Source organism: Sorex fumeus, unplaced genomic scaffold (genome assembly GCF_029834395.1).
Source record: "Sorex fumeus unplaced genomic scaffold, SorFum_2.1 ptg000051l, whole genome shotgun sequence".
In the NCBI taxonomy this organism is placed as follows: domain Eukaryota; kingdom Metazoa; phylum Chordata; class Mammalia; order Eulipotyphla; family Soricidae; genus Sorex; species Sorex fumeus.
Window position 1 is genome coordinate 33,837,222 of NW_026606108.1, and position 15,719 is coordinate 33,852,940.

General features: G+C 44.3%; 1 protein-coding gene across 1 annotated transcript in view; it reads right to left on the reverse strand.

The window, feature by feature from the left end:
• The window catches only part of CDKL3 (cyclin dependent kinase like 3), a 121,777-nt gene that overhangs the window by 576 nt on the left and 105,482 nt on the right, over positions 1–15,719 (reverse strand). The gene's annotated exons all lie outside the window — the stretch shown is intronic.

Genomic DNA, 15,719 nt, shown 5'->3' on the forward strand with positions numbered 1-15,719 from the left:
CGCCTCGCTTCTTTACCCGGGAGCGGCAGCCGGATCCAGGAAATGAGGATTGCGACCCCGACACTCCTCCCTGGTGCTGCTGCGCGTGAACTGCGTCGGGGGGGGGGGGGTCTCCTAAAGTGGGGGCGGAGCGGGAGCCTGCCCGGAACGGCCTCCTCTACCTCGGGGCGTGCCCGGCACCTTCTAATTAGGTCGCTGGTAGGCGGAGGAGGATGTAGTCGCCGGGGGAACTGCGCGCCGAGCACCTGACTCCCCCGCTCACACCTGTCTCCGAGCCTGGCAGCTCCCGGGCGCAGTGCTGGCCGCCTCCGGCTTGGTCCGCTTCAGCCCCAGGTGTGCGCCTTCCTGGAACCCATTTCCCCCCACCCACCCACCCCCCGGGAATGGAAGCAGCTCAGCTGCCCGCGCCGGCCTCCTTTCCGGGGGGTGGGGTGTGTGAGGGGGATGTGGACTGTAAGATGGACGAACCCGGCCTGACGGCCTCGCGGTAGCGGTAGGAACCACGATGGACGAGCTGCACTTCGGAGACAGCTCGGCTCTCTGGGATGTGCCCTCCGGCTGGCCTAGAGTCTCTTGGGGCTTACGGAATGTGTTCACGTTCCATGGTCCCTGCATTCACAAGAGTACTTATTTGACTCTGTAGAGCACCAGATCTGCGTGAGGACCGGGACTTTGGAAGAGAAAAAGGTCCATTCCCAAACGCACAAGGAGCCCTGCCTCAGTGGCGCTCCCATTCTCCCGAAGCAACTGGCTTTCAGTGGTTTAGAGAACGTTGCTCAGGCTGACCCCCGCTCTATGAGCCCCGCTGGGAGCGTCCCCTGTGCACAGAGTTGGGAGCATCTCCTGCGTGTGGCCCACCAGGTCTAGGAACAGGTAGGAGGGTAACGATGATGTCCACTGGACCTGAGGGAGAAAAGCGTTCCAAAGCTATTAGCCATAAAGAGCAAGGCGAGACTGGCTCCTCGTACCCTAGCTACTTCCCTCTACCCAATCACCCTTGACCCTGACGCTCCTCTCCCTTGTCAGCGATGAGATGCTCCCAAGAGGCTGAAAATCCTGCTTCGCCCACCTTGACAACCTGCTAGGCCAGGCAGACTGGCTAGACCCTCCCAGCTTGGAAATAGCAGTTTAACTTTCCCTTTGTACCTCCCACTAGCTACCCAAAGAAAGTACTTCAGATCTACAATCCTTGAGGCTTAATAACAAACATACTTAATTTACCAGACTGGTTTTTAACTCAAACTCTGGCGCTTTTTTCCCCTAGTCAACATAACCAAACCACATAAAATATGAGTTAAGATCACAGAGTTAAGATGACAGTGATAGTTGGAAATGATTGCTCTGGACAAGAACTGAGCACTGAGAGGAGGTAAAGGGATATGCATAATATGACCTTTCAGTAACAGTATTGCAAACCATAGTGCCTAAAAGAAAAAAGTGGGAGAGAGAGAGACAGACACACACACACAGAGGAAAAGTATCCCATAGAGGTAGGATTGAAGTGGGGGACTCAGGACATTGATGGCACAAAATACACACTGATACACTGTGAAGGGATGGGTGTTGGAATATTACATGAATGAAACTCAGTTATAAATTAATATGGTGAAATGAATGAAGGGGAAAAAAATCACTTGGCCATGACTATAAAGCCATTCCTAGTGTGCTATCTAATTTTATTCATCTATGTTGCCAGGTGTGAGGTCTCGTCTTAATCTAATGGGGCAAGTGACAGGCAGGTACTCAAAGAAAGGGAACATGCCCAAGAGAGAGGTCAGCAACTAACACTTCATCCTCCAGAATGCCACACTCACACAACTGACAGTCCAAGGATGGAAATAGGAAACTGGCTCACTGTAACTCCCCTTTTCCTGTTTTCTTAGCTAGAAAGGTGGGGGCAGGGGGATGGGGATGATGTCAGTTTGCTAGAATTAAAAAGCATTGAGAGGGACTGGAAAAATAGTATAGTGCTAAGGCCCTAGCCTTGCATTCCACTGACAGTGTCAATCTCCAGCATCACATATGATTTCTGGGCACTGCCAGGGATCATTCCTGAGCACAGAGTCAGGAATAGCTAGATTATAAATGGGATTTCTAAAATACTTTGAGCTCTTTGTTACTAGCATTAATGTAGGTATAATTTATTTTCTCTTGATGCAGATTAGTTGGCTCATACCACTACAAAAATGGAGGAAAGATATAATTATATGAACTTAAAACATCCTGCCAAATAATTAGATACCATGGCTTAACTTCTTAAGGAATAAATTCTAGGAACCTCTTATTAGCATTAGGCAGTAAGTAAAGCATTCAGATTATAAATGATACAGAATACCAAATCAGAATGTCTTTTCCTTTAGAAGAAATCTAGAATTCTTAATTCTGTGCAGCTCAAAATAACCTGTGAAGATTTTTAGTTTGATTATGTGATTTTGAGTACTAGGACCTATCTCAATTCTAGAACTGTGGAAACTTGGAACAAAAAGTTTAAACAAATGAAAAGGAATTTTTCACTTGATTTATTGGCAAAAAACTAGTGAATGAGGATCTGGAGAGATAGTGAATAGGGCACTTAGATTGCACATGGCCAACCCAGGACCAATTCCCAGCATCCTATATAGTCCCCTAAGCACTGCCAAGAATAATTCCTGAGTGCAGAGCCAATAGTAACCCCTAAGCATCGCTGGGTGTGGCCACAAAACCAAAAGAAAAAAATAAAAGTACAACGACAAAAAAAAAAACCCTAGTGAAAACCCTCCTGAATGAGTGAAGCAAATATGCTTAATATGCTTCAAGAATGAGTACATAGGGGCCAGAGAAATAGTACAAGTAGGGCGCTTGCCGTACATGTAGACAGCCTGGGTTCAATCCTCAGCACCCCATATGGTCCCTTGAGTCGTGCCAGCAGTGATCTCTGAGCACTAAGCTAGGAGTAGTCCCTGAACACCACCAGGTGTGGCCCCTAATAAACAGAACAAAACAAAAGAATCTTTGCTTAAAGAACTGAACCTACAGCAAATCTTAATGTTGCTTATAATGTTTTACCATAGCTATATATGGCAGTCATCTGCTGGTGGGGATGGGGTAGAAGGAAGAGAACTGAGAACAAATAGTTTTATAATAGGCAATCCGAGCCAAGATACAAACATTGATATTAAACATGGTGAAGGAGTATTTATTAGAGACATGAGAAACATTTCTTAGAAATTCTCTTGGTTTTGGGTTTAGTGTATTGTTTCACTTCTAGTTCCCTGATTCTAAACCCACAGAGACAAAGTACAGATGGAGTCTGATGGGTATGGGTTTGAATTCTGGTTCTGCAACTATTTTGCTCTGTAAAGTTTGTCAAGTGACCAACTTTTCTAAGTCCCAATTTGTTCGAGCAGGCCCAGTAACGTCTCCATTGGAGACTTTGTTGTTACTGTGTTTGGCATATCGAATACGTCATGGGGAGCTTGCCAGGCTCTGCCGTGCATTCGAGATACTCTCAGTAGCTTGCCGGGCTCTCCGAGAGGGGCGGAGGAATCGAACTCGGGTCGGCCATGTTGGCTGCGTGCAAGGCAAACGCCCTACCGCTGTGCTATCGCTCCAGCCCAATTTACTCATGTACAAACTGGGGTAATTGTAATGCACAGTGATCTTTGGTAACAGAACATGTATAAATATAATATGAAGCCAATAGATAGGGCCATAGATGGTGCTTATCTTGCATGCACCCGCCTGGGTTTGATGCCCAGCACTGCCTGTGGTCCCCTGTGCACAGCTGTGTGTGATCCAAAAAACAAAACAAAAAAGGTGAATAAACTCACTGGGTAAAGGGGTGGGTGAAGGAGGAAATTCAAAGAGAGTCAGAGATAGAAATAAAACAACACCCTCTCCCTTTGCTATCACACAAACATTCGGGTTTGTGGAATCATCTAGGAATAAATTCAAGACTTTAATTGGCCAATCTTCTGTTTCTGTCATCTCAGAATCTTGTACATGAAAAAGGGTCCCATATCCAGCAACATGCTGTCATGTTGTCAGATACTTCTATGACCCAAAAGCCCCAAATAAAGACCTTAGCCGTCAGCACCTGGGCCCATAGTGATAATACAGTGGGTAGGGCTGACATTCCATATGGTTTTCCAAGCACTGCCAGGAGTAATTTCTGAGTGCAACTCATAGGTATCTATCCCTTTTGCTTTCCTTTGTGGTTTCCAAAAAATTATATTTACATTTAATTGGAATTAAAATGTTATCAATATGGAATTAAAATTTTATCAATATGGCCCAAATTTTGTGGCCAGGAACTTTGCCATAGATATAATACAGCCCTTTCCCCAGCTACTGAAGCTTAGCTAAGGAAAGAAAGAGAAATGATCATGTCCCCTGGTAGTATCCAATTCTCAGTTTTGAAGGCAATATTTTTTTCTCTATTACTAGAAAAAAAATCTCTGGAAGGGAAAGCAAAGTTCATAACTCTAGAAGATTTCAATTTAAGAATATTGTCACCAGTTTTGTATGTAACTATTAAAAATGTTATGTCCTGGGCTGGAGAGATAGTATAGCAAATAGGGCACAAAGCCAGCCCTAGGTTCGAATCCTCAGAATGTCTCCAGAGCACCACCAGGAGTAATTCTGAATGCAAAGCCAGGAGTAACCCCTAAGCATCACTGAGTGTGGCCCAAACCCTCCCCACAATGTTAGGTCCTTGTGGGTGACCAACAGGCATATGAAAAAGTTCTCATCATCACTCATCATTAGGGAAATGCAAAGCAAAACAATACTGACATATCTCACACAAGTGAGAATGATGTATGTCTAAAAGTCTAGAAACTGTTGAGGGGAAAGGAGCCCTCATCCACTGTTGGTTGGAATATCATCTGGTTCAGCCTCTATGGAAAACAATATGGATATCTCTCAAAAAATAGGAATAAAACTCATATGACACAATGATACCACTTCTTGACATTTATCACCAAAGCACAAGACTGTAGCACTGTAGCACTGTCCTCCCGTTGTTCATCGATTTGCTCGAGCGGACACCAGTAACATCTCTATTGTGAGACTTGTTACTGTTTTTGGCATATTGAATACGTCACGGGTGGCTTGCCAGGCTCTGCTGTGTGGACGAGATACTCGCAGTAGCTTGCCGGGCTCTCCAAAAGGAGTGGAGGAATCAAACTGGGTCAGCTGCGTGAAAGGCAAACGCCCTACCCGCTGTGCTATTGCTCCAGCCACAAGACATTAACTTGAAAAATATATGTATTCCCATGTTCATCACCACACTTAATACAATAGCCAAGATATGGAAACAACCCACATGCCCAGTGACAGACGAATGGATCAAGAAGTTGTGGGGCCAGAGAGATAATGCAGTAGGTAGGATGCTTACCTTGAATGTGGCTGACCTGGGTTTGATCCCCAGCATCCCATATGGTCCCCTGAGCACAAGAGTAATTCCGAAACGCAGAGACAGATTGGCCCTGAGCATTATGGGCTGTGCCCCACCTCCACCCTGCAAAAAAAAAAAGTTGTGGTATGTATACACAACAGAATACTATGCAGCTCAAAAAAAGAACAAATCATGCAATTTTCAGCAACATGGATGAAACTAAAATGAAATCAAAAAGGTATACAGAATGATATTACTCATATAAATATAAATGGAATATAAAGATACACAGCAAGATACACAACAAAGAGCCAATGGCAACATATTAGAAGAACTGATCCACACAATAGAGTTGGAGTGGAGGGGTTGAGAGGGAAGGGCATTAGGATCATGGAGGTGGGTACACTGGTGATGCTTGTGGTGTTGAAATTATATGTGTGGGGAACCTCCAGTAACAATGTTGACAATCACAAAATCTCAATTAGAAAAAACAAAAGATGTCTTAACAGAAAATTATTCACAATATATTAAAATCTTACAAAATGATACGTAAGTTTAACCTAAATTTGTGGAAGAGACCATAGAAAGATATATTGTGAAGTATTATTTGTGGTTACTGCTAATGAGTTGGACTCTTTTTTTAATTTTTCCTTTCTGGTGAAGATGATTGAACTCAGGGCCTCATAAATACAAAGGATGAACTGAGGTACATGTCCCTTATCGCCCCACCCTCATTTTTCTCCTCCTCCTTTTTCTTCTCCTGTTTCACCTCATATTCCTCCTCCTCTTTTTATGTATTTATCTTTGCATTTTTGGGCCACCCTTGGTGGTTCTCAGGACATACTCCTGGCTGTATGCTCAGGGATAGCTACTGGCAGTGCTGGGGATCAAACTGGGTCACCTGTGTGGAAGAAGTACCTTCTAGTCTCTCAGCCCCATCTTTTTTTTTTTTCTTGGTAGTTCTCCTAAGTCACCAGGGCTACATCCAGTGATGCTGGCAGGGAGTAAGGGATGGTACAAGGAACCAAACTCAGGGTCTCATGCCTTTGAGCCATATCCCCGCCCTATTTTCTTTCTTTCTTCCAAGAACAATTCTTCTGTAATAAAAACATACTGCTTTTGTCAAGTGAGAGGAAAATTGTCAGAATATCTGAGTAACAAGGAACCACTTGGGGGAAATCACTGGCACAGAGAACATGTAGTTTATAGTGCCATACATTCTACCATGCCCAGGAATAGGGCATAGGAGACCCCGTTTTCTGTGAAAAGCAGCCTCAACTCTACTGGGGCTTTCTCACAGCTTAATTCAATGCAGCCATTTCTCCTGCTGTCCCTCTCACTAGACCCTCTTCCTCTCAACTGGGTGGGCCCTCTTTCTTTCTATACACACCCATTCCTATCCATCTTCTACCTCTTTGTTCAACCTCTCCCTGCGGGATGCCCACTCTTAGCTGTATGAGTCCATTCATCCTTTCAGATCAGTTTAACCTGAGTCACTTTACAGTTCCTCTGACGACTGTAAAGAAAACTTCGGTTTTCTTTTTGGGGGGAGGGTCACACTCAGTGATGCTCAGAGGTTACTCCTGGCTCTGTGCTCAGGAATTACTCCTGGCAGTGCTCAGGGGACCATATGGAATGCCGGGGATTGAACCCGGGTCGATCGCGTGCAAAGCAAACACTCTACCCACTGTGCTATCACTCCGGCCCCTTCGGTTCTCTTTTGACTGAAAGTGCCTCAAAGACCCAGGAGGTTCCCAGGAGAGCCCACCCCATCTACTCCTGTTCAGTAGAGACTGAACACATGAGAAGAAAGGTTTGCACAGAGGACTCCCTGACTGGGAAGCCCAAGTGGAGTTTTCCCTAAAGATTTCCCAAGAAGGAAGAAAAGATAGTAGCCCAAAGAGGTGAGCACAATCCCTGAGGCCCGGGTTCAAACCCTGGCACTGCATATGGTTATCCCCTCCCCACTCACATTCCACCCCACTCCCCAGCACCCATCTGGGAACAGCTTCTGACTATATCCAGGTGGGACTCAAACTTCATTCTGCCTCCATTTCCCTCCCCAGAAATATTTTGGAGAAGCCGGGTATCCTAGAGGAAAGGGCAGTTCAGATAGAGAATGGAGCACCAAATAAAGGATGTTTGGAGGATCCTCCCAGGAGGGGAGATGGATGTCGAAAGTAGACTATGGACTGAACATGTTTGTCACTCAATGCCTCTTTTGCAGACCACAACACCCAAAAGGAGAGAGAGAACACAGGGGATTGCCCTGCCACAGAGACAGGGGGGGTGGGGGGATGGGGGTGGGAGGGATATTATCCATGGTGGTGGAAAATGGGCACTGGTGGAGGGATGGGTATCTGATCATTGTATAATTGAAACCAAAGCACAAAAATTGTAAATCTACAACTTTAAAAAAAATAAAATAAAATAAAGGGAAAAAAAAAAGAAATATTTTGGAGAAGGGGAAACCTTCAGTTCTCCAGAGGGAAGTTTTACATATTTTTCATTCTTTATCCCCCTAGTTAATAAGCTCACCAGTACTCTAGCTTGACTCCAGGCAAGATTTAGAAATCAGAGTTTCCCAAGGGGCGAATTTGCAAGAATAGAGACATCTAACAGTACGTAAATTTCATTTGCAAATACAGAAAGGTCTACACTGTTATGCACTCTGATGGATAGGAACCACCATCCCCCCTATGCTTGAAGGGGAGACCCTTCAATTTACCAGGTTCTTCTACATATATTTTAATTTAATTTTTTTTTCGGGGGGGAAGAGGTCCACCCCTGACTGTGCTTGTGGCTACTCTCAGCTTAGTGTTTGGAGGACTATATGGTGTAAAAGATCAATCAGGGCTGGGCAGGGGGTTGGGGAGGGGCGGGGGAGTTGGGAAGGGTCCTATAAGTAAGTCATGTGTTCCAATATGCTCATCTTTAAATTCTGGTTTAGGTGAATGGTAATTAAGTTGGTCTACAAACAAATGATCAGAAAGTGTAGGGTGTGAAATACCAACATCCAGCACTGGGTAGTTTAGTGCCTACAGGTTAATAGTTGGTTCTTAGAGGAAGGATATGAATCAGTTGTCTATGGAGGAGCAAATAAGGGAAAGGTGAGCCTCTGACATGTAGCAACAATGACTAACCAGGCATTTGTTGTTATTGTTGCTGTTTTTTTGTCCTGTTTTTTGGGCCATGCCTGGTGGTGCTCAGGGGACCACATGGTGCCAGGGACTCCTGAATGCAAAGCACTTTCTCAATACATTACACTATCTCTCTGGCCCAAGACCACATTTATTAAGCACTTACTATGTTTCAGGTACTCTTCTAAGTGCTTCATATATTAATCATTTAATCAACACAACTTCAAAGGTAGGTACTATTGTTATCCTCATTTCACAGATGAAACTAGGTACAAAGGGACTGAATAACTTGAAAATAAAGCAAGTCATAAGTACAATAGTTGGGTTGGGGTGGGCCACACCTAGTGGTGCTCGGGGGTCATGAGCACATACTGCCAGGGATCAGCCTGTGTGCAGTCCTTTGAATTATCTCTTCAGCCCAGTACCCACAGTCTTTACAAGTGAGTCTTTAGCCAATCACAAGTGATTTTCATGAAAGGAAGATCTTTACCATTATACCACCTGATGCTTCTAATGCCTAGCAATTTCCAAAAACGATAGTTTGATTTACATGTACTTATAAGAAATGATGCAGAGATTCAAGTTGTCCTATGCTAACATCTTGAAATACCATAGCATAATACTACTGGAATATTGATACAGATGTATTCATCTGCCTTATTCTGATTTTACCAGTTTTGTTGTGTGAATATTCATTCAGTTGAAGGCGCTGAGACCAGGAACGCGAAAGAAATTTCTGTCACGGAGAGCTCAGGTTCTCTCAGACCTGTGACAAAGGTAGAAAGCCCTGAAATCTCCTTTTATTACCACCCTACAGTTCAATACAGTGAGGTCATCAACAAAGGAGTTACAGAAAGAACATGCAAAGCTTTTCTGCATACTGAAAACAAACGGTACCTAGGATCTGCATGCTGACAACAAACAGGCTAAGTAACCTAGGATCTGCATACTGACAATAAATAGGCTAAGTAACCTTGAATCTGTGAGAAAAGGATGACTGACAATTTCAGTATATCTAACTTTATGAAATTCACTAAGGCAGACAAAAGAAAAAGATGTTCAGCCTCATCCAAACCAGTCAGGACACAAAAGAACTCTTGCCCACTTTCATGGGTCCCTATGTTCCTGCCCTTATGTGGAGCAGTTTACATGGGCTCATCCTGGTAGCTCAGTCCAGCCCCAACACAGTTTCACATGTATTTATTGTGTATATGTTGTGTCTGTGTATTTACTGCTATAAAATTGAGAATTAATATATATATGTTCTTTTCTGGGGGAAAAGTTTTTAGCTATGCTCAGATTCAAGTATTGGAGGTGTAAGAAAGACGTTTGATTCCAAAGTACCTGAACTACAGAAGACAGTACCCCAAACTGCTGTAACTCTCTGTTCCATTGCATGCAGATGCATGTGGGGGCCAAGAGATGGAAGAGACAAGGAAAGTAAGAAAAGGCAAAAGTACATAAGACACAGAACACTGTGTTCCAGTGGGGAAAGAGAGGCACCTTAATAGGTAAACAACTCATCCATTAAAAATGTACACTCAAGAGGTTTCGCTTTTCTTGGGGCAGTTTATGAAGTGCTTCCACAGAAACGGATGCTTGAAGAGTAGTCTAGAACTCTTTAACTGAGAAGAAAACTGTTAAAAATCCCTCCTCTTAGGTTATATCTATTATAGATATTTTGAAGCAAACATAGGAAACTATGCACGCACTGTTTATTCGGTAATGTTAAGGTGTCAAATTCTTCAACTCTCATGTGCTGATGATGAGGCCAAGGGATTTTTTCCTTCTGAGTCTATTTTCCACTGTCATGTCCAAACTGGATACCAGATCTTACTTCTTAGCTTAAGAAAGGCCTTGATCACATAAGAGCTTATATTTAAAGCATGAGTGATGAGAACAGACCGTAGCTACGTCCCTGCCCCTGGCCCATTTCCAAGAACCCTCCTGTCTACTAAAGGCTCTGGACACTGGTGTAGAAGAGATAGTACAGCAGATGGGGCACTTGTCTTGCTTGTAGTTGACCCAGGTTCGATCCCTTGCATGCCATATGGTCCCCTGAGCACCCCTGGGAGTAATTTCTGAGTGCAGAGCCAGGAGTAACCCTTGAGCATCACTGGGTGTGGCCCAAAAATAAATTTTAAAAAATCTGGACACTAATTCTCTAATGGCTAGGGATATCCGAGCTGATCAGAACCATGAGACATACAGCTCAGCTCTCTAATCCATTCTCTAGTCATGGGACCTCCTTTCCACAAGGGCTCCTTAGAAACCTCCAATGATTGGGTGCCCTGCCCTCCCCACCCCAGATGACTGCTATTTCATATTCATTGGTTGCTGTCTGGGCTGATTTCTCTGTGGATTCAAGTTCTTTATTAGGCTATTGAGGTCATCATGATTTCAAGGAGCTCCTTTTCTCTGGTACAATTTGGTGCCAGGGAGCCCAGGACCCTACTTCAGGACCATCCTTAGAGGAGACCCCCTAGAGGCCTAATTCAAGGCATCACTTTTTTTTTTCTATTTGGGTATTTTTTTCTCTTTGCTTAACACAGTATTCCTGGATCTGCACTCAGGAATTACTCCTGGCAGTGCTTGGGGGACCGAGGATCAAACCTGAATTGGCTGCATGCAAGGCAAATGCCCTACCCACTGTACTATCACTCCAGCCCCAAGGCATCACTTCTTAAAAATTCATGTTCTCATGAAAATTGTTTAATCACTAAATCTTAATATCATCATCTATATGATGTGGATCATAATAATACTATTCTCACAGGGTTATTTTAAGCATTAATTAAATTACCCCATGTAAACGTCTTAGCACATAACAAGTACTTCATATATGTTAGCTATATTTAGCATCTAATTTTATAATAACATTATGAAATTACTTTTACTTATGTGTGGTATGATGAATGGAGCCCAGGTATACTATGTGCAAAGCATACTCTCTCCACTAACCTGTATTGTTCTCACACAATTATTTGTAAAATAAACATCACTGCAGAAAACATATTATATTACTGACATGTTTAAGAAAGAAACAATTCAGGTGCCAGAGTGATGGCACAGCAGTTTGTCCCTTGCACAAACCTCCCTGGGTTTGATACCTGGCACATTATTATTATTATTATTATTATTATTAACATTTATTATGGTAATTTTAAAGGCCAGTGAGATAGTACAATAGGCAGAGCATTTGCCTTGCATGTGGGTCACCCAAATTCGATCCCAGGACCCCATAAGTTCCTCCTGAGCACAAAGCCAAGAGAAAGCCCTCAACATTTCCAGGTGTGGCTCAAAAAAAATAATAAGAAGAAAAAGAAATCTACCTAGCAGACTGGAGAGATGACTTTCAGGGCTGGGTCATCCTTCACGAGGAACCCAGATTTCACCCCTGCCACCATGTGGTCCCCTAAGTACTACTGAGCCAGAAGTAGCCCCTCGTGTGGGGCTAAGTCCCAAAGTGCAAAAGAAAAAGAAGTGTTATTTTATTCATTCATTTAGTTTTTGCTTTTTGGTTAGCACCCAGCGATGTTCAGGGGTTACTCCTGGCTGCTCTGCATTTAGAAATTACTCCTGGCAGTGCTCGGGGGACCATATGGGATGCTGGAAATTGAACCTGGGGTCGGCTGCATGCAAGGCAAACACCCTACTCGCTGTGCTATCGCTCCAGCCCCAGAAGTGTTATTTTAAATTTTTTTCATTGATTTTACTTTTTTATAGGGACCCCATCTTCAGTGGGGGCTAGGTGAGAAGGCTTTCCAACAATGCATGGGCTTTTTTGGTTTGGTTTTGTTTGGCGCCACACCCAGTGGTTGCTCAGGGGTGTGGCTCCCCAGCAGTGCTTGGAGGTCAAAGTCCTGCCTGGGATCAAACCTGTGACTCCCTCATGTAAAACACACATTCCAATCCTTTGAGCTATTTTGCGGCCCCTTTAGCCCTATAAATCTGTCTGTGTTAAAGGACAGAGTCCAGAGATACTGTACAGGAGCTAAGGCTTTGCACAAGGTTAACCTGGTTTATTCCCCAGCATCACAGTTCATTGAGTCCCTCTAAGAGTGAGCCTCAGTGCAGAGCCTGAAGTAAGACCTGAGTACTGCTAGTTATGGCCCCCAAATTAAAAGGGATGCATAAAGGGTTACATCCCTTGATTAATAAATCACAAGCAATATTTGCCTTTGAATGTCAAAATCCCCGGACAGGATTTAAAGACTGAGTATTGATGAAGTATTTTAACCCAAGGACTTAACTCCACACCATTCAGAAGAGCCCTACATTAATATCTTTAGGATTTATAGCTGGTGGAGGGAATTTTCCTCCAATTTAATTTACTAATGGCTACTCCTACCAAAGACACCTGCAACAAGGACAAAAGGGAGATCCATGGCTACTGCAGAATTAGAAACACATCAAAATCCCCTTGCTACACAACCCAGCTATAAAACAACAGGTTTGCATAATCATAAATTCAGCTACTTTACTGGCAAGATAAAAAAAAAAGGGGGGGGCTGGAGAGATAGCACAGCAGGTAGGGCATTTGCCTTGCACGCGGCCGACCCGGGTTCAATTCCCAGCACCCCATATGGTCCCCTGAGCACCGCCAGGAGTAACTCCTGAGTGCAGAGCCAGGAGTAACTAACCCCTGTGCATCGGCAGGTGTGACCCAAAAAGCAAAAACAAAAAAACAAAACCTCAACAGCTCAGTCCTAGAATATGGTGTGAAAATAATAGAAAAATTTTTGTCTAGCTCATCGATAATCAAAGATAGCATCCTTTGCCTCCAAACTGGGCCAAGTAAGCCACCCCTACTTAATCACTTAATCACTTAACTTCACGTTAGTCGTCGATTTGCTCGAGCGGGCGCCAGTAACGTCTCCATTCATCCCTGCCGCGTGCCAGTGTAGCCCAATGGCATCTGTTCGCTCTGGGAACATGAAGAGCCTCAAACCAATCGTTCATGATCTTGGTGAAGAAGTCTGACCATCTGGTAGGTGGGCGGCCACGTGGTCCTTTGACATCCCGTGGGATCCAGTCGGTAACAGCTCTAGTCCAGCAGTCGTCTTTAAATCTCATTACGTGACCAGCCCATCTGATTTTTGACACCTGGGCAAAGCCACCCCTACTAAAGATGAAAATAACTGGGTAACTCTCATCACTGAAAGTATTAATTTAATCAAAATAACATTAAAATACTACGATTGATTAATCTTATTCAGCCTGAACAGGACACCTAGAAGAGGTTCTTCAAATCTCTTGATCAGGGGGTCCAGAGTAATAGTACATTGGGTAGGGCACTTGCTTTGCATGCAGCTGACCAGAGTTTGATCCCCCCCACACACTATGATTGGTCCCCTGAGCATTTCCAGGAGCAATCCTTGAGCAAAGAACCATGAGTAAGCCCTGAATACTGCTGGTGTGGCACAAAACCCAAATCTCTTAACCAGGGTCACCAGTTACACCATTTGAATTCAGCAACACTCCTTAAATTCCTGAGCCTGCGTCTTTTATTTTGGGATCTTTGGGCCACACTCAGTGGTATGCAGGGCTTACTTCCGGTTCTGTTCTCAAGGATCACTCTCCTGCGACCGTACATATTACCTGGGATGGAACCAGATTGGCCATGAGCAAGGTAAGAACTTATCCCAGTTGATTTCTTATCCCTTATGATTTCTCCAGCCCCTGAGCTTGGGTCTTTATGAAAATAGTTCTGCCCCAGATATGCTTCTAAGTGAAATGGTGGCAGCCTGTGCAATGGCTACCATGCCCTGATGCATCTGGGTAAAAGTGTCTGGGATAATGGTGGAGAGCCATCAGGTTACTGGACAGAACTGGGGCCCAGATATGAATACTAACACATGGGGGACGGGATGCTTCCCCGATTTCCTCACCTCTCTTGAATTCACTTATCTGATTTTAATTCTCCTCATCTGCTTGAGAGCTTGTTTGGAGGTTCTAGCAGGGGAGCGCAGCTACTCGTATACCCTCGACCGAAGACCGGTCCGTCTCTATTCGGGGAAGGCCATCCTCTCCGACCGAGCGAGCGCGCAGCTTCTTGAGGGCTGCACATGGAGTGGTGAGGGAGGAAGGGGACACCCGCCTAGTCAGCCAGATCAGCCGAATCAACCCTGGCGATCAATGGGGTGACAGATGTCGCAGCCAGATCGCCCTCACAGCACAGCAGGTAGGGCGTTTGCCTTGCACGCAGCCAGCCCATCAGAGCCGGGTTCAATTCCTCCACCCCTCTCGGAGAGCCCGGCAAGCTACTGAGAGTATCTCGCCCGCACGGCAGAGCCTGGCAAGCTACCCGTGACATATTCGATATGCCAAACACAGTAACAACAAGTCTCACAAAGGAGACGTTACTGGGCCCGCTCGAGCAAATGGATGAATATCTGCTTTTTTGGACCCTGTATGGTTTAACCAATGTTATGTTAAATCAACTCATTAGTCTGAGCCCAGTTCAATCTCTTGTTCTTCAAGAGTTTCCTTGCCACAAGAATGGACTCAAATGACCTTAGAGTTACTTTTTTTTTTTTTTCAGAGTCTATTTAAGGACTGAGACCTTTTGGTGCCTGGAGAATCCATGAAGTTTTTGTTTTGTTTTGTTTTGTTTAATATAGTAATACTGCTATTTACTCAGCCACCAGTTAAGCTGACTGAAGTGAGTATCAACTCCACATTACTTTAAAACATTTTTTAAATTAAATGTTCATTAGATAGGCCATTACAAAACTGTTCATGATTGGGTTTCAGTCATACAATGATACAATACCCAACCATCCACCAGTGGGTACATTTCCCACCACCAGTGTCCCCCGTTTTCCTCCCACCATCCCCCAACACACCACCTCCATCCCTAGCCTGCCTCTAGGTTAGCACTTTTCTTCTTGCTCTCTCTCTCCTTCTGCTTTTGTATATTATGGTTTGGAATACAGGTACTTACAAGTCATCATATTTGTTCAGGGCGTTCAGTATATTTGTCAGGAAGGTAAGGCTGGAGTAGCCTTATTGGGTGACAACTTTGGGGTGTGGACATGACTGTTGGTGCTTCCAGGAGTATAGGGAAGTAGGGGGGAGTAGTCCATCCCAACTCGGAGAAGGCCTGGACATTTTAGTCACAAAATTCGCATATTCAATTTTTTTTTAATGTAGGAGTACTGCTATTTATTCAGCCACTGATTAGTTGATTGATTTCGGCA